This window comes from Apteryx mantelli, chromosome 2 (genome assembly GCF_036417845.1).
Source record: "Apteryx mantelli isolate bAptMan1 chromosome 2, bAptMan1.hap1, whole genome shotgun sequence".
Taxonomy (NCBI): Eukaryota; Metazoa; Chordata; class Aves; order Apterygiformes; family Apterygidae; genus Apteryx; species Apteryx mantelli.
The window spans coordinates 44,427,485-44,449,274 of NC_089979.1; the positions used below are offsets into that span (position 1 = coordinate 44,427,485).

Genomic DNA, 21,790 nt, shown 5'->3' on the forward strand with positions numbered 1-21,790 from the left:
GTGTAGTTTTTACGGATAACACAGAGGTGGTGGCTTTTATTTAGCTGTAAAATCCACACGTTTTCTTTGAAAACTTGGCTCCTTGGGCGAAAATAACTTTTCCTGGTTGCTTTATAATCGCTATTTGTCGCAGAGGTAGTTTAGCATATTGTCTACACAACAAAGATTCCTGTTTTATTGGCAGTGTGGATTGTTGGATTTAGATATAAATATTTCATAACTTTCCTGTTTCTACAAAAAGATCAGTAGTTTTATTGGCTTTTTCTCCCTTTTTGTCTTTCCTTCTACCAGAACCGTTTTATTTCTGAAGTCCCTTTTTGTCCTTTTCCAGGATAGAATGTAATTCTTCCCCCCCCCCCCCTTGGATATATCACTGCTGGAAATACGCTCTTGGGCTTTCTTGAGGGGATGGGGGGGAGAGTGTTGGTAAGCGGTCGTTTTCCTTGATTTGCATAAGAGCTAGTGAAGTGCCTGTGAAGTTGGTGAATTGCTATTGTTTGGGGCTAGCCCTGACTGTTTTTGTTTATAAACACTGGGGTGGTTGCCGGGAGGGGAGGGAGGTCAGAGCACTGTCAAAGCTCTGACCTCTGAAAGCCCAGAGGGCGCCTGGCTCCTTCACCCTCTCCTTTCTCTCTCTCCCTCTCCCTTTTTCTTTCCCTTCCCATCCAAGGCCAGGAGCTCAGGTTCAGGGCATTTAATCCCCGCGATCTGCCCAAGAAAGGAGCTGAAAAAGGGCTGTTAAGGCTCCGGAGGAAACGCCGGCAGCAGACTAAGACCTGGAAGGCTTTTATTTATAGTAACGTCCGGGCGCGCGTTTTCGTGCAGCTCCAGCCAAAATAACAACAACAACAACAAAAAGCCAATCAGGAGCTGCACTATTTAGCTGAAAATCTTATCGAGGTGTCTATACTATTCGGATGTGATTTTTGTCTTAGGTCACTGCTCGTTAGACGCACTTTCAGGAGGTGAATGCCAAATCTGGGACAGTGAGGGTGGAATTGTAATGCAATATATTATTGTTGTTTTATTTCTTTTTCGAACAAAACTTTCCAGGACTCAGATCAGGGATTTGTTTTCTTTCCTTTCTCTCTCCCCCCACCCTAAACACTTTTTAGAGTGTACTGGAATGTGTTTGTTTTGGGGGGGGGGAGGGGGGATGTTGTAAATTAACAATAGATTTGGGTACGTGATACCTGCAAAGAAAGAAATAATTAATAATAGCCAAGCGCTTTGGGTTCAGTGTCGATTTCATTTCAAAAAAAAAAAATAGTACAAGAGATGGCTATCAGGTTTAAGTATGTTTTGAAAAGAAGTTGCTGAGTTAAACAAAAATGTTAGTTAACACACTGCCTTTGTCAAATAGCCCCCGGGAGGAGAAGAGACAACAAAAAGGAGAGGAGGTGGGGGCTGGGGATCTGAAAGTGTCTGTAGCTCAGATAAAGGGTCTGTAACACTGAAATCTTGTAATACCTCGTTTCAAACTGAGCTCATCTATAGACTTAGGGAACGCAGTAAAAAGACACGGATCCCCTTTCCCTTGGGCTGGGGTCTGGGAGAGGAGAAGGTGGGGGAAGGGGACGTTTATTAGGGAATTATGTCGCTTTATTAAAAAGGGGAGCGGCTGTGGCTGTAATTATGCAGATCCTTGTGCCCCTGTGTGTCCACAGCGCAGATTTAGGGAGTGAAATGAGCTTGGCGGAGAGACATGGTGTAACACAGCACTGATTTGGGCTGGGATTTCTTTGTCTATTAAAGAATGGTCAGTCCCGGGCTCTGGCCCCCACTAGATCCTCCTCGCCCAGGCCAATAAGTTTTCCTTGGGGCTGAGGTTGGAGGTGGTGGAAGGACAGAGAGAGAAGGCTTTTTTCTTTTCTTTTCTTTTCTTTTCTTTCTTTCTTTCTTTCTTTCTTTCTTTTTCTTTCTTTCTTTCTTTCTTTCTTTCTTTCTTTCTTTCTTTCTTTCTTTCTTTCTTTCTTTCCTCCCTCTCTTTGAAATGTAACGTCACTATCCGAGCTTTTGTGGTTTCAACAGGAGGCTTGAAAAATCCCCAAATGTGTAACGGTGCCTGCAGGAGAAGTTCGGAAGGGGGCGGGCGGGGGGTCCGCCGAGACCGGAGGAGAGGAGCTGAGAGGTTAGGCGAGACTCTTCGGGGGCGATCAGCTGAGCGAGAGAGGGAGGAGAGAGGGGAGAGGGAGCCGGGCCGCGCCGCGCCGCGCCGCCGGGGAGCCCGCCCGCCGCCCGCCCGCCGCCGGCTCGCACCGCAGCCGCGGCCGCAGCCGCACCGGCCCGCCCGGCTCCCCCTCGCCTGCCTCCCCCAGCCCGCGCCGCGCTCCGCTCTTATCACATCCCACAAACCTGCTGCTGCTGCCTCCCGGAATTAACCTTCTTCGATTTTTCCTAGCTACGTGGCGATCCCCGGGTTTCTTCTAAACTGTTAACATCCCGTAGTGCTTTTTTTTTGCTTTTTTTTTTCCACACACCTCCCCTCCCCCCGATAGCTACTATTTTTAGGGAAAGAAAGGGATAGAGAGAGAGAGAGAGAGGAGGAAGAAGAAGAAGAGAGAGGAGATATAAAACGTTAGAAAGGACAGTAAACAGTGGCAGAAGAAACCCTGAAAAATGTGGACTCTCCTCTCGCAGTTCCTGACTGTATCCTCCCCCCCCCCCCGCTTTGTTCCTTTAGCTGTAACTCAAGAACACCATAAACCTATATCCCCCTCCAAGAAGAGAGAAAGGGAAAAATCTACAGCCAAAAAAGAATGACTTGACTGTTCTGGCGTTTGGTGTTTTGACATTAATGACATTAATGATATTGATGTTTCACCAGGAAAAAAGCACTAGGAATAAAGGAGGTGATGGGGGTGGTGCGGGGGGGACGACTTTAAAACTAAATTATCTTCGTTTCCTTATTCTTCTGTGACATTAAGTATACGTGTTTCTTCACTTGAATTTGAAATAGATGTATTGTTCTCAGGTGTTTCTTCATCACATTGTATTTAATTGTCTCCAGTCTTAGCAAATGTGTTACCATCCTTCAGGCATGCACTTGAATGGACAATGCATCCTTCTATCTCAGAGTCCCGTTTCATCTACAATTTAAGCCTAAAAGCCCTCTTTCCATCATACCCTCTCAATCTGATAACTGTAAACGGGTTTCAGAGATTTCATTTTCACTCTTTGTTTGCATTTTTTCCACCCTGTAAACAACGATGCGGAATATCTCTAGTTTCCTTATTACCTTCATTCACAGAGAGTAGTGCTTGTGGAAATCTGCATACATACGCTCGCATATTTTTCATTGATGAGCTGGTGCAATGCTTAGGTGAGGTTTGAAAAGGAATAAAGTTACTCTCAAGAACCCTCAAGTGCCCCTGACTTTTCCTTAAGTTCGAGTCTTGGAGATTTTCCTGAAGTTTGAAGTAAGGTTTGTCTGGATTTGGGTAGGGCTCCTTCTATGTTCCCCGCTTTATTGGCAGTCTCCGATTTTTGGAATAGCTGTACTTCCAGGCTGGCGATTTTTTATTTGGCTTTTTTCCTCCCCCTTCTCAAGACTTTTTTTTTTTTTTTCCTCCAAAACTATCAGGACCTTCATTCTGACCTTAAACATCTGCTTTTAGCAACTCAGTTCCCTGACACTGGCCTGTGCTTCCTTAAGGGCAACCTTAATTCATCATCAGGTGGGGATTTTCCTATTAGTGTTAGTTCCAGTATTTGCAAAATATTCTTCTGGAATGGAAGGTTTAGGGCCCAGAGAGGTGCATATTTCTGTCGTGTAGGTTTTTGTTGGCTTCTTGTTGTTGTGTGTGCGTGCTTTTAATGGAAGGTTGTGATAAAACCTTTCTCCTGGTATTTGGTGCTTAAGGCCTAAGACAAGGTTTTGACGTGTATCCCAGGAATCACGAACTTCAAAGGCATGTCAGTTCTAAGGTTATGGTTCACCTGCGCAGGGTCCTTGGTACTGTAAATATCCCTTGCATGTAACTGTGACTCAGTGACCATTTCTGGTATACCCATTTCTGGAACAGCATTATCAAAAATCTGCACATGTTCCTGCGGTGTATTCAGATGCTCTTTGAATAGTCATGTTTTTATCTTCAGTAGGGGGTATTTTAAAGTATGTCTATTCCTAGTTTTAGTTAATTATCTTTTAATGAAAGTGTCAGTCATATTCACATCTGCAGTATTAGGTTAAGATAATTAGATTTTCAAATGAGAAGCAATCTTCTTAAATCCCACACAGGAAAATATTTGTAAAAGATTCCAATTTATGACATCTGTACATTTTACCCTAGTTTTCATCATAATAAATCTCCCCCCCCCCCCCGAATGAAAGGTGTCTGGTAAAAATATGGTAGAAAAAATATTAATAAAATATCAGTACTTGTAGGGAAAGTGGAAGACGATGCGTGTTTGTGCATGAAACGTATCATATGCAAAAAGACTCGTTCCCCGGGCTGATATTTACTTCATTTTGATAGGGCTGTTTACAGTTGATATTGTATAGTCCGTTAGGCTTTGCTTTTTACTTTGTTGATTTCTCCAAGCAATTACATGGCAGACATCATACAAAGTGTGTGATGTTTTGTGTGACTGTGTGGGGATGTGTAGCGTTTGTATATATGTGTAAATATAACATAGGATGTGGGTGCGCGCGTGTGCATGAGTGTAAATAAATCCCTCTTTATCTCTGTATAAGCAGATATTCCCTATCTTAGATATACTATCTTTCCTTTTACGGGGGTGTCATACTTTCATTACCCCACTCCAAATATATATTTTTCATTAAATGACCATTAAAAGAGAAAAAGAGAGAAAGAGAAAAACAGAAAGAAAGACAGAAAGAAATGTCTCCCTGGTGGAATAATTAATTTGCACCCATTTCTTTTAAGTTCCCGAGCAGTTAAAAGAGCAACCCCCCCGCCTCCTTTTTTTTTTTTTTAATTTTCCCTAGCCATCTACTTCGTGCGTCTGTGTGTGTGTGTCTGCGTTACTAATGAAGTTTGCAGACTTGTGTTTGTATCCATGAGCTCCTTTCTGCTGCCCCTTCTTCTCCGGGCTGGCTCTGTGGCTCCCGCAGCCCCTGCGAGCCCCCGGCAGCCGCAGCAGCTCCGGCTCCGCCGGCTCCGGGGCTGCGCGTCATTTGCAGTCTGGAGAATGTTGATCACCTCACTAATTACACCTCTCCCTCTCCCCCTCGTCCCTCTTTTCCTCTTCTCTCCCTCTCCCTCTCCCTCTCTCTCTCTCTCTCTCCTCTCTCTCTCTCTCTCTCATTCCCAGAGTGCATATCGGGAATAGACACACAAAGACATGCGCACTCAACTTAATCAGCCATTTTTTTAAACAGGGCTAAAACGATAATAATTAGCAGAATAAAGACATATCGGATTTTCATTTCCTTTCCTCCTTTTCCCAACCCCTTCACAACCAAACAGCGAGACCGCGGTCGGCACATGCTTTAACAACTCCCGGACCCCAAAGGACCGCTCCATGCCCCCCACTTCTTGCTCAATCATTTTTATTTTCACCCAATAAAGTTGGAGGATTATTTTTTTTTATTATTTTTTTAATGAACCTTCTCTCGTTTACTTGGATGTGATCAGCTGTTAAGTAAATAAAGCAAAACAAAAAAAAGAGGCGAAGATCCAGTAGGAACTGCGAGGGGAAATGGAAAGTAAGTTTTTTCTTTAACTTTTATTGAGTAGTTTGTGTTAAATTTAGGTCGAGTATCGATTATCTTTCCAGGCTGATCTTGCACAATCTTTGATATTTCGCTCTCTCGCGCTCTCTCTCTCTCTCTCTCTCCCTCTCTCTGTGCCTCTTTCTCTCTCTCTCACATACACACACACACTCACATCCCCAGATCCCATGTATCTCTCCCCTCTCCCTCTCCCCCCTTTTTCTGCCTGTTTCCCCATTTTTAGGTACAGTATTTGCTCTCATATGGGGAGGAGGGGCTGCTTTTTCTCTCTCCCTTCTCCCTCTCTCTCTCTCTTTTATTCCGGGGTTACGTTTTGTTTGGGTATTTTTTTGTTTTGTTTTGGGTCTTTTTTTTTTCTTTCGGGCTGTAACTTTCGGATTAAGTGGAGGACCCTGCTCGTTTTGCTGAAGAGGTTTTGGGGGTGTCCCCCCACTTTTTATTTTGCTCTTTTTTTTTAGGGAGCTCGGGGGGAAAATTACTGTCAGATTAGGAAAGACGTTACGGCTGTCAGAAGTCACCGCTTGCCAGCCCCTTCAAAGCTCGCGCTCTTGGTTCGCAGCTCGATCCCCCCCAAAACTTTGAGGTGCTTTTTGCAGGCGCTTGCCGCTCTCCCACCCTCCTTCCCTCTCCTCCCCATCTCCACCCCCCCCCCGGCCTCCCAAACTTTCGCTTTCAGCCGGGGGGGGGATGCCAGCAGGGCAGTGGGGACCCTGACACTGCGTGCGTGTGTGCAGGGGAAGGTGTGGGGTGCTTTTTTTCCCCTCTCTCCCCCCCCCTTTTTTTTATTTCGCAGGTAGGTTTCTCAGAAGCAGAGGAAGGGGTGGCTGTGCGGGTGCGGGTGTGTGCGCGCAGGGGGACCGCGCTGCTGGCTGCCGTCTCTGGCAGCAGCAGCAGGGAGAGGAGCCCGTTAGGAGCGCGCCCTGCCTGTGTCAGCTGCGCAGCGCGGCGCTGCGCGGCGCTGCGCGGGGAGGCGGCCCGGCCCGGCGCGGCTCGGCTCGGCTCGGCCCGGCCCCGCCGCCGGGGATGCGCGGGCGGCCGCTGCCTGCGGGCGGCTGCCGGGCCCCAGCCGGCATCCTCGCCGCGCCGCGCCGCGCTCCGGGCAGCGGGAAAGGCTCCTCGCGGGGAGGGTCCGGGGCTGCTTTGAGCGCAGCCTTCCGGAGATTTTTGAAGCGGGGACCGGGGGGGCAGTTGTTTTGCGGGACAAATGTCTTTTTTTTTTTTTTAACCGAGGACTAAGATGTTAAAAAAAAAAAAACAAAACAGCCAACCATTAAAAAAAAAAAAAAAAAAAGCCCACAAACAGCGAGAATGCAGCTCGGTTCCTGCTCTGTCTAGCTGCTCGTGCCAGTATCAAGTGCATCCCTTCTCATCACGGCGGCTAATGGCAGACGCGTCCCTGCTTCCCCCTCCTGCCTGACATGAAATTTTCTGCAAAAATGCTAATAAACTTTCCCCCCATCCGATGCCAACTTACGGCGGTTCACCTCCACTCCTCCCCTGCTGCATCCCCCCCCGCCCCGGCCTCCCCAGCAGCAGCAGCAGAAAATGCCCGTGTTGGTATTTCTTTTGTTACCTGCGAGCCGGGCGGCCGGGGGTCTCTCCTCGGCTGCTTAGGGCACTGGGTCCAGCCGAGAGAGGAGGCACATCAGTCGGGTTCAGCCTGCTTCACCTCAGCGCCGTCCCGAGGAGGCTTTAGCCACCATTCAACAACACACCCTCCTCCTCCTCTTCCTCCTTAGGTACCAAGGCAGAGATCGCAAACATAACACCCCCCTCCCCACCAAAAAAAAAAAAAAAAAAAAAAAAGACAACTTGCCAGGCTGAAGATGGTGGATTTACATTAAGCCAGACACAGGCAGGTTCGCTCAGGAAGTCTGACCATCCCGTTTTCTGACAGTTGCATTTCCTCGGCTCCATTCCGTTCTCCACATTTTTTTTTTTAATTTTCTTTTTATTAACCTTTAATCGAGGATTGTGTAGCTGGCAGGAGGAGAGAGAGAAAGAGAGTGGAAAGAGAGGGCTCGGGTGCTTTTGGGGTGGTTGCTGTGAGGATTTTTTTTTTTGGTGGTGTGTTTTTTTTTTCAGTTATGTTTTCCCTGGATTTTCAGTGGCTCGATCCTTAGCAGCGGTACTGGAGTGTTTAAAAAGATCATATGTAGCATTATATTTTTAGTTTGGTGGTGGATGGATGGAAGAGGTAGTGAGAAGCTTTTGCAGCCCTGCCTGTTGTTGGTTAGATTGAGGCAGAGACTTGGCTGCGATTGGGACGCGACTGTGACATGGGCATCGATCGCTTCCATTGAGAGCAATGCAAAAACACAGCCTGGGTATGTAACACTCTCAGTGCCATCAACACTTGTTTTACTTTATATTTACTGGCAAAACTGACAGAACGAGCCGGAGTGCTTTTCTTTGAAATAAGGAATACAAACATTTGGAAGGGAAGGTGCACAAAGAAGATTGTTGAAATATACGGGGGGTTGAAGTTTTGGGGGGGGGGGGGTAGAGAGCCTTAATCATCATTGCTCCACTTTCTATTCAACTGACTGTATTTAAGGAGTTTCTCTCTTTTCTCGACTAAGGGATCCTACTAAACTGGTTGAAATGAAAAAAAAAAAAAAAAACAGACAATCAACCTTGAGGGAATATCTACTGGTTTTCAGGGTTTGCGGTTTCAGTCTGTAGGAAGGCACACAAAAATAAAAGATGGCTAGCCAGCTGTTTTAACCTCTTGCACCTGGCTCCAGAGCTGGGGCTCACCAGGATTATTCAGTTATTCGTGCTATCTGTGCTTGAATATTTATAGTGTACGATCTAGAGATCCACACACTGCATTGTAGCATCTCTTTATCCTCTAGTTGTGGGCTTTTTGGACTTCGTCAACATAAACATGTATTCAATAGTTTTCATTTTTATGATAATGAACAAAGAGGGTCAATGAAATATACAGGGAAAAGTCGTAAATCTGCAAAAGTGAAACCTACCCAAGGAACAAAGAAAGGTCAGGTAAACCATCTGTGTAAGTCACAGTAATAGTACCTGCTGTTTGGTTTATGCAGTGATACTGGTTTATTATTCTCTAAAATGAAACTTGTCTGCTAGATCAAGTTAAAACTAAAGGAAAGCTGTAGAGATGATAAATCGCATTACGTGCATCTTTCAGAATAGGGACACGTTTTTATTCCTGGATTTTTTAATAGTTTAGGTTTATTTGTGGAGATGGTGCACCAGTAAAGAACATATAAAGGGGGCCGAGAAAAATCACTGTTTAATATTGCAGAATTTACTGCTTCTATTCTGACCATGAGCCTAAATTTACACAATGAAATTTGATTATCTCTAATAACAATATTAGATCCTGCACTGGATGGATGAGAATTGAGGTGGTTTTGTTGATTGCAAGGGTTTAATGTTGCATTTCAGAATCTGATGTGGTTTAGCCTCCCTTCCATTAACTGGAAAACCCCTGAGGTTTTACAATTATTTCTTAAAGATAATACATTTAAGATTGCATTGGTAGGCTGAAGAAAAGTCATAAAGGCAAGAAGGGAAGCCCTTAATAACTCTTGAGATTCAGACATGTTCAGCAGTTAGATTGGCTCTGACTTCACCAAGGGTCGACAATGTGTCATTTCCATGAAGCCAAATTGCCCTCTGCCTATATGATATTAATGTGCAAATCAATATTTCAGGGATTAAATTTCCCTTCTTCATTTTTTATGGTTTCTACCTCAATAAGTCTCAAGTCTATTAGAAGAGGCTGGATGATTTAAAATCTTTCACTGCAGAATGGCTTGTCGTAGGCTTGTTTCACAGACCGTTTTTTGGATTTTCGTTATAAAAGACTAAAGGTATTCCAAAGAAGTTGATAGTCAATATAGGGACATGCTCACTGTTGTAAAGCCCTTGTTCGATTAAGAGCTAAAAAGGTATTGAAAATATAATATATATGTTTATATAATATATATACATTCTACTGCTTTAAAAACATTGTGTTAATCACATTTTGATTTATTTCAAAATCAATTGAAGCTCCTTTCTTATTAGTGATTTGTTCAGCATTCTTCAGCCTTGTTGTTAATTTTCTTAAACAGCATGCATGAATTAATCTGCTGGTAGAATGTGTTTTGGATTTTCTTTGAAGCATATTTAAACCCAGGAATTTTTACCTATTTAAGCTAAGTGGTGTGAACAGTTTAGTATTGCTGGGAAAGCCAGGGCACTGTTTCTGCACTTAGGATTCAGCAATGTTTTAATGAAGCTAAGGGACATTTTGTAAATATTTTATGATTTCTACTTAGATGCTTATCAGCAATGTTTATTAAGAGTTTCCTTTGAATATTCACGATCAGTTAAAAATTAAAATGGAGCTAACTGATCTGGAAGGAAACGATACATGACAGAAAATTTAGGTCAAAATATGAGGTTGTGACTTTATCACATAATCTTGGGAAGGCCCTACTGTCTATCATTTACTGTTGTTTTATAGTCTTAGACCATCTGGACCAAGTTCCGCACAGCTGCATGAATTTCATATGTGATAGAACATTTTTTCCATTCAGTGTGAAATGTTCCTTCCTAAAAACGTACACCAGACTCGCTTAATTTAGTCTGCTAAAAGAAATGCACATGAAAAAGGACAAAAGGCTCTTTAATCTCTGCAAGCTGTTTGTTTTTCTTCAAGATTCCTGTCTGTTTGGGTTTGAAAAGTCATGTTTATTGAGCAGATGATTCTGAGGTGTGACATTAAAACAATATATGATTTTTGTGCTAGTTTCTGCTCTCCTAGTTAATTTGCAGAACTACTTTTTATGCCTGTCAAAACACACAGTTAATCTATTCTTATTTACAATTAATCTCAATAAAATTAATCTTAACTATGCCTTAGTCAGTAGCTTAAAATATCTAATTATATTCAATTAACTGCTGTCATAGTAATTAACACTGCTTAATTGCCTCTGCATATATTTATGTAAAGCTCATTAGTTACTGCTTGCTCTTTTTCTTCCTTTTCTCATTCCCATTTTTGTGGCTCTGAGAGCACTGACATAAAACCCAGTCTAGTTTTTGACAATTCAGATCTTGAAGAATCGGTGACAATGGCAATACATGTGTCTGTAACATGTTATGTGGCTAAATGTTTATGTTTTCCTATGCAAAAAGGTACCAGAGCTGGGTCTCTAAAGAACTTCCAACCCTCCCCCCCCACCCTTTCTCCTACCCCAGCACATACAAAAATATTTTCTAGCCTTGTTGATAGAAATATGAGAAGCCAGGTTAAGCTTTGTGTTTATAAATGAAGAGCTTTTCTGCATCTGCCTTGGGGCTGTACCCAGAAGGCAGAGCTTTGCTGCTCCAAATTCATTCAAAGGGTTAAAGACTTGGCCAAGGTTCAAACTGAGAAGCGCCCAGGGAAAGTGCATGTGAATATGTACAAGTTTCATGTAATTAGTGCTTAATTATATTAACATATGCAAATTGTCAACTTAGGAGCTTGTTGAGCTGGCAAAGATCAGCCAGGCACAATTGCTGTATTGTTCTGAAACAATAATGGATTTCAAGTTGGATTGTGAAAACACATAACTAGCTATCTAATTTAACTCATACCATGGTGAAATTTCATTAGTCTCCATGGAGACTGGTTTAATTGTGCTGACTAATGTTCTGGGCTGCAGAATGTCCTAAAAAGAAAGCGTTGTTTGCCTAATCCACCTTACAATGACACTTGTTTGTACATGTTTCCCTTGTGTGATAATTTGCATATGCAAATAAATAGTTTCTCTGCCCCATTTGTCATGGCTGTTCATTACCCATGAAGAGGACATTGTTACTAGGCTGTTACTGAGTCTCCCAAGACAGGATAGTGTCAACCAGTCCAGCCACATTCTTTCATAATTTGTTTCTGATTAATAGACCAGAGTGAGGCTCATTCTATTCAGGCCTCTGCAAAGGGAAGGTCAGTTCTGTCACTGAAAAGAGTTTCCGCAGCAACTGAAGTTTTTGCTCTCCCTCCTCCCCCTCCCCCCCTTCCCTCTTTCTTTGGCTAAAATAATCATATTTAAAATAATGTAGTCTTGCTCTAAGGAATACCTCCACTAATAATCTCTAGTTTCCTAAAGCAAAAGATAGGAAAATAAAGGAGATTCTGGTATTGGAATATTAATCCTGTTTTTGACAGAAAGGTAAACTGATATAATTGCTTTTCAGTCGAAGGAATGGGGGTTTATACAAGTGTGAAAGCATCGGAAAAGGATTAGCATTTTTTTGCATAATGAAAAGCTCTGTTGAATAGGGCACTGAATGGTTGACTGAATGACTGAGATGAAAGGAAGATGAAAATGCAGGCTCCTCTTTCTTTATGCCTATGTTCAGCTCTCCCTAAAGTTATGTTTGTCCAAGACTTGAGAAAACAAGCAGAAGCTCGGATTTCAGCAAGTTTATAAGATGCCCCGAGTTTCCATCATCATGTGAAGTAATATGTATGAGAACAGTGCAGTGAAAGGATGATAAACACAGGTTTGTATGTAGGAGAGTTCCCGGAACATGACAGGCAAACCAAATATTGACTATTGGGTATCAAGGCTTCCCAGTACTTTGCTTGAGGGAAGGAAAAAGAGGGGAGGGGGGCCGACAGGGAGGGAAGGAGTTATTTTGAAAGTTGCCAATGGAAATTATGCATCAACGCATAATAATCTAATAAAGTTTGGTATTCAAGGAAGCAGGATTTAGTCAATATCTGCTTTAATTATTAAACTATTTCTCTTTGGAAAAAGTTATGAATTCTGACTCAGTGCTAAGTGTTTAAGTGGTATATAAGCCTTTCTGAGGAAAAAATTACTCTCTTAGTTCGGCTTTTCAAGCAGAGAAAGCTTACTGCAATAGAAATTTATATACGCACATAAATGAGCGGGGTTTTCGGCGTGGCTCTCTCAGAGCACTAAGGTTGTTTAAAATGTTGACGGCAGATTCAGGTGGCGAGAAGGGCCCCGGCTGCTCCTCTGCAGGCTGGGCTGGCCCCACTGCCGCCAGCCGCAGCAGGATCAGGCCCCGAGACAGGGCTGCAACTGGTTAGCTGTTGACAATGCGATCAGTGCTTCTAATTATGTTCTCTCAACAGTAATTAGGGCAGTTAAAATACCATAAGTGTTGAGCCACTTTTGAAAGTGGGAAGTGGTTCTTTTGTACGTATGTAAATCAAATGCAGTGTGGATAATTATTTGTATGTATGCATATTAAGCAGCTTCCCCCCCCCCCCCCCGGTCAACATAATTACCGATTTAGAGCCACTGTGGAAAGCTGTTGGTAGTTAGACTAAATATTAACTTGTTGGGGGGGGGTGTTAGTTTGCAGAACATTCATTTTGTAAATGCTTGTTAGTTCAGTGTTGGGATTGATTTGATAATACTTAAATAGCTAGAGATGCTTCTAAGAAATTAGAATAATTTATGCATAAATTAAGTAAAACTGCAAATGCAGGAAGTGCTTGGTAACAATGAAGTCACAAAGCTTCTTGCTTTTTAGACAAAGTTAGAGACCTTCTATAGGGTTTGAGAATGTTTTACTGTTAACTTTATGAAATTCCCTAAAACTTCTTTTAAAGGAACAAGAGGCATGCCTATGGGATATTCTTTCATTCTGGGAACAGCTTATTAGTGTATTTCCATAAGAAAAATGTGTTAATTTAAAAAATAAATTTATTTATATTTTAAAATATTGTTAACCAAGCACCATGTGTTGTCTCTGGCAACGTTCCAGCCACTGTAGACCTGGATAACACATGGGTTAATAATAACTTATGTGATGTCTGCATTCTTACTGAATGGGCAGAAACCCAGAACATTTAGATACTTAGATTCAGGATTTTACAGAGTAAGATGTAATGCAGAACATGTTTACATGAACAGATGCATAGACAGAAGAAACTAAAAAAAACCCTATCTTTTGACAGTTGTGTTTACTCAGTAGGTAAAACAAACCTAGTAGGTTTTGTTTGGTTGTTGTTGGTGTCTCCCCCTTCCTCCCCCCTAAAAAGAGAATGGTACACACATCACTGATAGCAGGATTTAGGAGAATTGTAGAGATAAACTTGTTTTGCATAAATAAGCACAGCAGGATTTGGCCTTTAATATATATTACTATATTCCTTTTTCTTCTTAATTGTCACTCTATAGCACTTTGATACCAGTATTTTCTTTATAACTCCAGCTTTTCAAGAATTCCAAACTAAGCCTGCAAAGTTTGTACCAGGCAAAAATGTGGCAGTCCTATTGCAGAATGCCTTTTTCTGTTTAAACAAAATATTCTAAGGCATGGTTTAACCAGTTTTATAGGCTAAATAAAAGTTTACCATATTCAGACACTCTTTTTATATTCACATTACTCAGAACCAGCTTTGAATTAAAAAAAAAAAAAAAAAAAAAAAAAAAAAAGAGAGAGGGAGAGAGAGAGAGAGAGAGGTTTAGAAAGCAATTTGTCCAAAATGTAGTTTCTTTGCATTTTGTACTTTGGAGAACAATTTTAAATAGGCTTAGAAACTGGGATTTCTTTACAGACAGATCTAGCATGCTTTTGGTGCTCATGTTGGTCTGATAGGCTGTACCAGCTCCTAAGTAGGTGTTACAGTCCTTCAGGTCAATAGTTCGCAAACTAAAGGCTATATGTACGTGATAGACTGTGGTGACTCTGAAAACAAACGTTTACCGAATAGGCTGCAATGGTGTCTGCAGGACAAATGATGCACACATATATCTAAAGCTGTATATAAACAGACAAATATTCTGCCCCTGAAACAAAGAAATCCTTATGAAATGCCTCTGTTGATGTGAACCTAGGACACAAAAAACCCAGAGAAATGAGACCCTGATTCTTCCCATTCACCCCAGACCAAGTCAACAATAACTCATCTGAAATAAGGGGAGTTACATGGGTGTAAAACTGGCAAAAGGTACAGTTTTGATATAGATAGAAAATTAATCAGGTCTTCAGTTCCCAGTTTGAAATGCTCCAGTAAAAATCACATTTAAAAGGTTTCCTCTCCTACTTTTGAATGACCGTTTCCCTTTACAAGGATGATGCGCTCAGTGTAGCAGGCACCGCAGGGTCCAGGAGGGGTTTGACAGAGCAGCTGATGGGGGCGATTCTGCCCCCTCCGCAGGTAGCAGCAGAGTGGAGGGCCCAGGAGCAAAGGCTGCCGAAGGCTCGCTCCTCCCTGTTTTGACACCAAGGATCCCTTGGAGAGAAATTCATCTAATCTGAGGTGACAAGGCACCTGTCACCAATAGCACTCCAGTGTTTGGGATGCTGATGGAAATCTGGAGTAATCCCAGTTATTTCCACACTTGTTCCAGAAGATGGTAGTGTAACAGATCAGCATATTCTCTCTTTGAAGAAAACAAAAACCATAACTTCCTTCTTTCCCTTCACTTGTTGGGGAGGATCCTTCTGGTTTTGATATTCTGAGGGCCAAAACTTTCCTAAGAGGAGAGAAAAAATCCTCAGATTTTCCAAGTGTTACGTGACGGTTTCAAAAACAGAAGGTTTTCAGGTGTGAGAAGCCATGGCTGTCCACCTTCTCATAAGAGTTTTTCCTTATTTAATACCTAGCACTTCATGTGCCCTCCCCACCCCAGAAAATAAAGCTCTGAGTGAAAAGTAGCTCCTTAAACAGGGAATTTATTCCTGCGGGTTTCGCTGTGGTCCTTCTGTATTTTTTTTTTTTTATATTGAAATACGGACATTGATTTAGTTTACAGCACTGAAGGTTTAAATTAAAGACAATGTAATATTTAGCTACCTGGTGAATGTCACCCCCCAACCCCTGAATTCCTTTGAGTTTCGTGAACTACTCACAAAAAAATCCCGTTGCCTGTCATTGAAATGCAGCCATTTCTGGGGTGGGAAGTGTCACCCCAGACACAAACGGCCACGAGCGACTCTGCAGCAGGACAGCTATATGGTTAAGGACTTTATCCAGCAGGAGCAACTGATTGCTGTCAGGAAACAAAATACGATTTCCCGATGGGTGCTCAGCCAGTGCGCTAGGACCAGCATTTCAGCTCCGGTGAAAAGCGTCACTGGAGTTTTAACAGTCACAAGTGGTCAGGCCCTTGGATTTATCTCTTGCTTGATGGATGGCTTCCCCAGTGCCGCTGCAGTTTCCAGTTTTGACCTAGGGCCTCGTCCGAAGTCCGGTGCTGTCTCATCGATTTCCCTGGCTTTGGATCAGGCCCCCGCGAAGAAGAGTGCCATCTACTGAGTCACCAGGCACAATTCAAGCAGCAGGTCAGCGCTGGCGGGCAGCGCGCGTGCGGACCGCTGGCCCCAGCCCCGGCCCTGGCCCTGCTGGGAGCAGTTTCTGAAAGCACAAGACAGAGCCGTGTGGTCACAACTTCTCCCGAGTGGGTGGAAAGGCAACAAGACACAATGGAGTCAAAAATGTTAGTATTTAAATATAGCAGAAACAGGGAGTGTAACAATAACTCAGCTACTACAGAGTAAATTCGACCATCTGGAGATTGTGACACAACCAGAAGAGGGGAAAAAAAATCTTAAAAGCGAAAGATTTCATTGCATTTTGAAATTTATTCTCCAGACAGGCTTCTGCTTTAAGGCTGAACAGCATAGGTCTGTGAGTGGTTTTGTGTATCAGAGATGTACGTACTGAAACACCTAGCTTCTTGCCACAATTGGATGCGAATGATAATGTTTTTGGACCAGAGTTCCTTGGCCCAGCTCTGAATTTACTCATATCTATCAGTCTGTTTTGCAGGGTTATCATTATTCAAAAACAAATTTTTAAGCCCCCCCCCTTTTTTTTTAATACATATAATAGCAGGGAAGTACAGACATTCCTGGTTTCAGTTATAGCTGTATAAATGGCTTGAGTTTGCTCTCAACATATTTTTTACATGATTGTAACAATTGGAAGCAAATATATTAGAAATATTTTAGGTTCATTTAAAAATCTATGCAATTTAAACAAACACTGAATTATGTAATGGTTTGTCTGGGAATTACTTAGGCTGCACAGCGTAATAATATTTTATTAGCTGTCATTTGTTTTCTAGGAAGAAAATGGTGATTTTTATGTCATGTGTTACGTGTAAACTTGGCACTGAAATGGGACAGCCCCTCAATGTGAATTTCTAAAAAGTGGGACAGTAGTTGCCCAAAAGGTGAAGACTTGAGAAAAATTGGGGTGGGTCATTTCTTTCCTGAAAAGAAGCAGGGTACAGATTAGGAGCCATTAAGGTTTGCCAGGAGTTGCTGGTCATAGAAGCCTGTTTAAGTGCTCACTGTCAACAAGGAAATCATGGGCAGCACTTAAAGTGGCTCACCTCTGATTTATTCATAAACCTCACACGAGCACTTGGCTTTGTTCTTGCTCTGGTAAGGGGGAACTGATGCCAATAAGAACAGGAATAAAGAGCTTCTTGCATGGTCCAAAAGTGAATAGCACTTTATCTCAAAGCATGACCTCCATTCCCAAGATCTGTTGTGTTACAGTTGACTCCGTCTAGATGTGTATTCTCAGATGAATTACTAGAAGAGGTTACAACAAATATATACTTTGTAAACCCTCTAGATGTAACGAGAACTGTGTAGCAGGAACTTAGGTTCAAACTTGACAGAAAGGTTGCAGTATACATAGTGAACTGAGAGATTCCTGTTTCAGGCAGCGTTTTATGCTAGTGTTTTTAATGTGAGTCAGAAAACAGTATGATTGTGTGGCTGAGATTCAAGTGAATATTTTATATTCTTTAAGGGATTTGTTTAAAAAAAACATATTTTGATAAATATAGACGCACAAAAATGCAAAATAGTTTTGAGACCAAAACAAAAAAAAAGGAAAGAAAAAGGTTGACTCCGTTTTTAGGCGTATTTGATTGCTGTTGCTTTATTTTTGTTTCTCTAAAAAAGGCAAAGTAGTGCTAGCAATCCACGATGGGGGAAGGGACCTTTAGAAGATGGTCAACTGCCATGTTTGCACTGGGGCAGAGGTTGAGTACAGTTACTTAAATCCCCAGAGAAACATTTAGTTAACGCTAGTCTCTTTCTGATCCTGTCTGAGTCTGGTTTTCTTTTCTGCTTTTTAATGAAGTTTGTTTGCTGCTATGCCTAGGATATGTTTTTAAACTGACTTGCATTTTCACAACAGATTTGACCGAAAGAGTCATAATGGAAGACAGTGATGAGAGTTAATGATACGTCTTTGATAAAGCAGTCCTCGTGTGCAATCTGATCACAGCCATCAGCTCATTTGTCATGGCTGAAGTGAAAATGTCAGGACCAATGAGTGTATCAGTGCTGAAGGGGGCGAAAGGGCTTCTGGAGACACTTTTGTGCTGGGAGTGGGCCATAGCTTAGATGCAGCTCTAGGGAAATACTGGGATTAGCCAACTCTGCGCACAAATCCCTAGCATAACAGAATTAGTTGGGAAAATGAGGTTTGTTAGCGGGAAAAAAAAAATCTGTAGAACTGCTCTAGGCTGCAGCCCAGTAACTATGCAAAACAGTAGGACATTTTGTTAAAATAATTTTAGCAATGTGAATTTATACACATTCCAGCACAAATCAAAATTGGTAGCCAACATTTTAACAAAATCCATCCTAATGTGTTTTGCATATGTATGTGGGTTTGGTTATAGAAAAAAAAAAATAATGCATTTAAAATAAATATGATCTTCAAAATCTTAAAAGAATGTTTTCTGAATTTGACATGGAATACACTGGAATACAACTTATTTAAATACCAACCAGTGCTGCTGGTATTTTTGCATGGGTTAGTTCAAATAAAAGCTAAGGTCAGTCTCCCTGCTGTAGGCATTTCTTTACTCAGAAGGTGTAATTCATACCATAGGAACATATTGATTTCCAAATTGGGACTCTGATCTAGCTACCCTCTTCTCTGTTTAACTGGTCTGTACAAGATGCTTCTGAAGAATATCACAGTAGGCAGATGAGGGATAAGCTATTGTATGTGCCTGCCTTGCTGTGATTCCAAATGCAAATTTTTTAGACCTCTGAAGAGCAAAGTTTAATATTCCTTACAAATTTTTTTTGTTCGCATTCATTACAATAACTCTGGATACTTTTGGCAGTCAATTTCCATTCTCTTTTTTTTAACCTCAGTAAATTCATCTCAATGGTTTCCTGCAGCAATGAGTTCTACTACCTAACCCCTTTTCCCCTCTCATCATCAGTTTTTAATTTGTCATAGCTTAGCTTTCTTGGAAATCTGCTAGTTCTTGTCTTTTGGTAAGCCTCTTCTCTTTCCTTCCTGTTAAATATCAGGGAAGAGCAGGGCGTTTTTGTGCTATGACATCTATAAAAAATTGTGGAGAAATTTTGATTTATTTGAGGTGGGGATCATACTTGTCAGACCTATTCAGCTGATATCAAAGTGCGTAGGTGTTAACTAGGGAATCGCATTACCTGCACTATTTCAGCACAACAGGAGAGAGGGTGAGTTATTCCATCTCCAGGATGTGGGGAGTTTACCGAGGAATTGTCTGAATATTGGACATGTGTAGATGCTTGTCCAGCTGGCTATATCAGTTAATAATGGCTACTGGCCACTGGAGGGAGAGTTACCTGTTTTACTGTCCTTCCCATGTGTTTTAGACTGCAGAATTGGGGCTGTTTTGACTTCACAGGATCCAAGCTTCATGCCGAGGTGGTGTAGCAGTGTGCCAGCTTTGGACTGAAAGGAATTTTTCCTTAACCTCACGTTGTTATAAAGACGCTGCCACAAGTTTAACATCTTTCCTTTGCATTTTTAATGGAAGTCGGAGATCAAAATTAAGTTTGGTGCCAGCTCCATTGTATCACTGATTGGTAGCTGCCACCACTACCATGGCTGAGCGCAAGGCCTTCGTGCCCGATCGGAGGTGCAGCAGGGAAAGGACCAAGGGGTCCTTGGTGCATTCCAGGTTATTAGTGCGCCCATGTAGGTACCGTGCATTGCACAGTATTTGTCCATTGTGGAAAGCGGCTGCTCCGGCCCTCCGTTCCTTTTTTCTTTTCCAAAAGTTGGGCATAAGTTTGGGAGCAGGCAGAACTTCAGGCATATGCTGATCAGAGGGGGTGGAGAGGAGCGGCCATGTGGAAGCGCCTTAGGCTGTGCCTCAGATACCAGGTAATCACCTCTGGTAAGCCCAGGCTCCCTCGCAGCTGGCTTGCAGCTAGCATAGGAGCCTCCCTTTTGTGGTCACAGGCTTCAGGAAGCCCGTGGTCCTTCTGGGCCTTCTCATGCTGTGAACATGGCCACAGGGACTAAAGATAGCAGGTAACCTTGAGTCTGGCGTAGACATTTGTAATAAAGCTGCAGCCACTAGCCTTTAAACCCCAAACACTTTGCTGTTTATGCGTGTCAGTGTGAGTGGCAGCAGCAAAGTAATTTACTTAATCTAACTAGTACTTATCTTTGTTAGGAGTCATCTGAAGTTTTCTTCCATTTCATGTACAGTGAATTGTCCTCTTTCAGATAATGTGCTTGTACAACCTTTTTTTATTTTTTTTTAATTCCATTGATTTACAGTATTGAAGTGAAATATCTGATACCTGTTTCCTGCACTTCGACTGTATGTAGTCAAAGAAGCTGATGAGATTCTTCCCTCCCTTCCACAAGCCCTTTAGCTGTTTTAAATGTATAATTATCATTGCATGTCATTTGATAGCTGCACTAATTGCTGCCAACCATTGTCTGTTTGCACTTAATGCTGAAACCTGATCAACATCCTGCTTTGGTTGATGTTTGGTGGTAAACTTTAATTAACTCTTATTGCATTGAAGAAGAGCTCAGTCTCTGTGCTAACTAATCATTTACCTTCATTATGTCCTGACAGCTCCACTTGTTCCTGGTACTAATAGATACACCAGTCAGTAAATAAACCTGCAAACCTTCATGCCTTGAAGTTGTTCCACATTGATATTTTGTTGCTTAAAGTATAATGGGGTAAAGATAATTATTTCAGTTAGTTTTGTGTCTCTGCTTTTCAGACACCAATCTCAGATTGCCTTTTTCATGCCAGACAATATCATTTTAATAGTAACTGTAGATTTAAGATAACATTATTCCTTCAACATGGTTCCTATATACATGCATCTTTTGAATCAATACAATCAAGCTTGTCTCCTGTTGGAATTCTTGTAATTATTTTTCCTGAAATACTTTTCCTGTAATGATATTGAAGTTAAAGTAATCAGGTTACTGGCAGATCATGTAAAATTCAACTCAAAATTGCTGGCTGCTTGATTTTAATTTGTCTGACATCAAGTTTGTTTGAAAAGGGATAATATGTGGTTAAACCAAGGAGCTTATAATTATGGTTGACATTTGTTTGTTTATAATGAAATCTAATTAAAGTTCATACATTTTAAAACACAAAAGTTAATTACTGAATTGCTCACTTCACTTATGCATAGCAGTCAAATTAACTTGCAGTGCAAAAAATGACGAAAGACTATGCATAATAAAAACAAAATGCCCAGCTGATCTTGGCACTACAAAACAAATTTGCCATGATAATATTCTAGAAAAAGCAAATGCTTTATTAATAACTAAACTGTTTAAAAAACATCCTGTATTTTCACTGACCATGCTGATTTTAATACAAGGTAGTATTTTAATGTTTAGCATGACTTACAATACCCACAGCTTTCTTTTGTAGATGCAAAATTAGAAAAGTCTTACACATTCCTTGTAGATGTGCTCAAAGACACAATTTTTTATTTTTCGGTTTCATCAAGGCTCTTTCTGAAGTCATCTGGATTTGTAGTGTATCTCTGAGAACTGGAATGTTTGCTTGAGTACCTGACTTGTGATAACTTTGGAAAAGATAATTACAGCATTGTTAGCATGCAAGGAAATTAATATTAGACCAAAAAAAAAAAAAAAAGACTGTAACATTTATTTCAGAGTTGGTTTCGAGATGGCAAAGAGGTTAGGTGAATATCATGGAACCACTTTGACTCTCTAGTTATTATTTGTTAGTTTTGCAGTTCTGTCTTACCTTCTGAGAGAGTATACATACAGACTATAATAAAATCACAAAGTTTATGACAATTCACACTTTAAAGATTACACTACTG

The 21,790-nt window shown here is 41.6% G+C and overlaps 1 protein-coding gene across 1 annotated transcript in view; it reads left to right on the forward strand.

Moving 5' to 3' along the window:
* Positions 1–5,499: 5,499 nt before the first annotated feature.
* ZFHX4 (zinc finger homeobox 4) overlaps positions 5,500–21,790 on the forward strand; it is a 150,720-nt gene continuing 134,429 nt past the window's right edge. The window contains exon 1 of the mRNA XM_067290568.1: positions 5,500–5,671. The gene's annotated coding sequence lies outside the window, so the exon portion shown is untranslated. The remainder of the gene's footprint in view (positions 5,672–21,790) is intronic.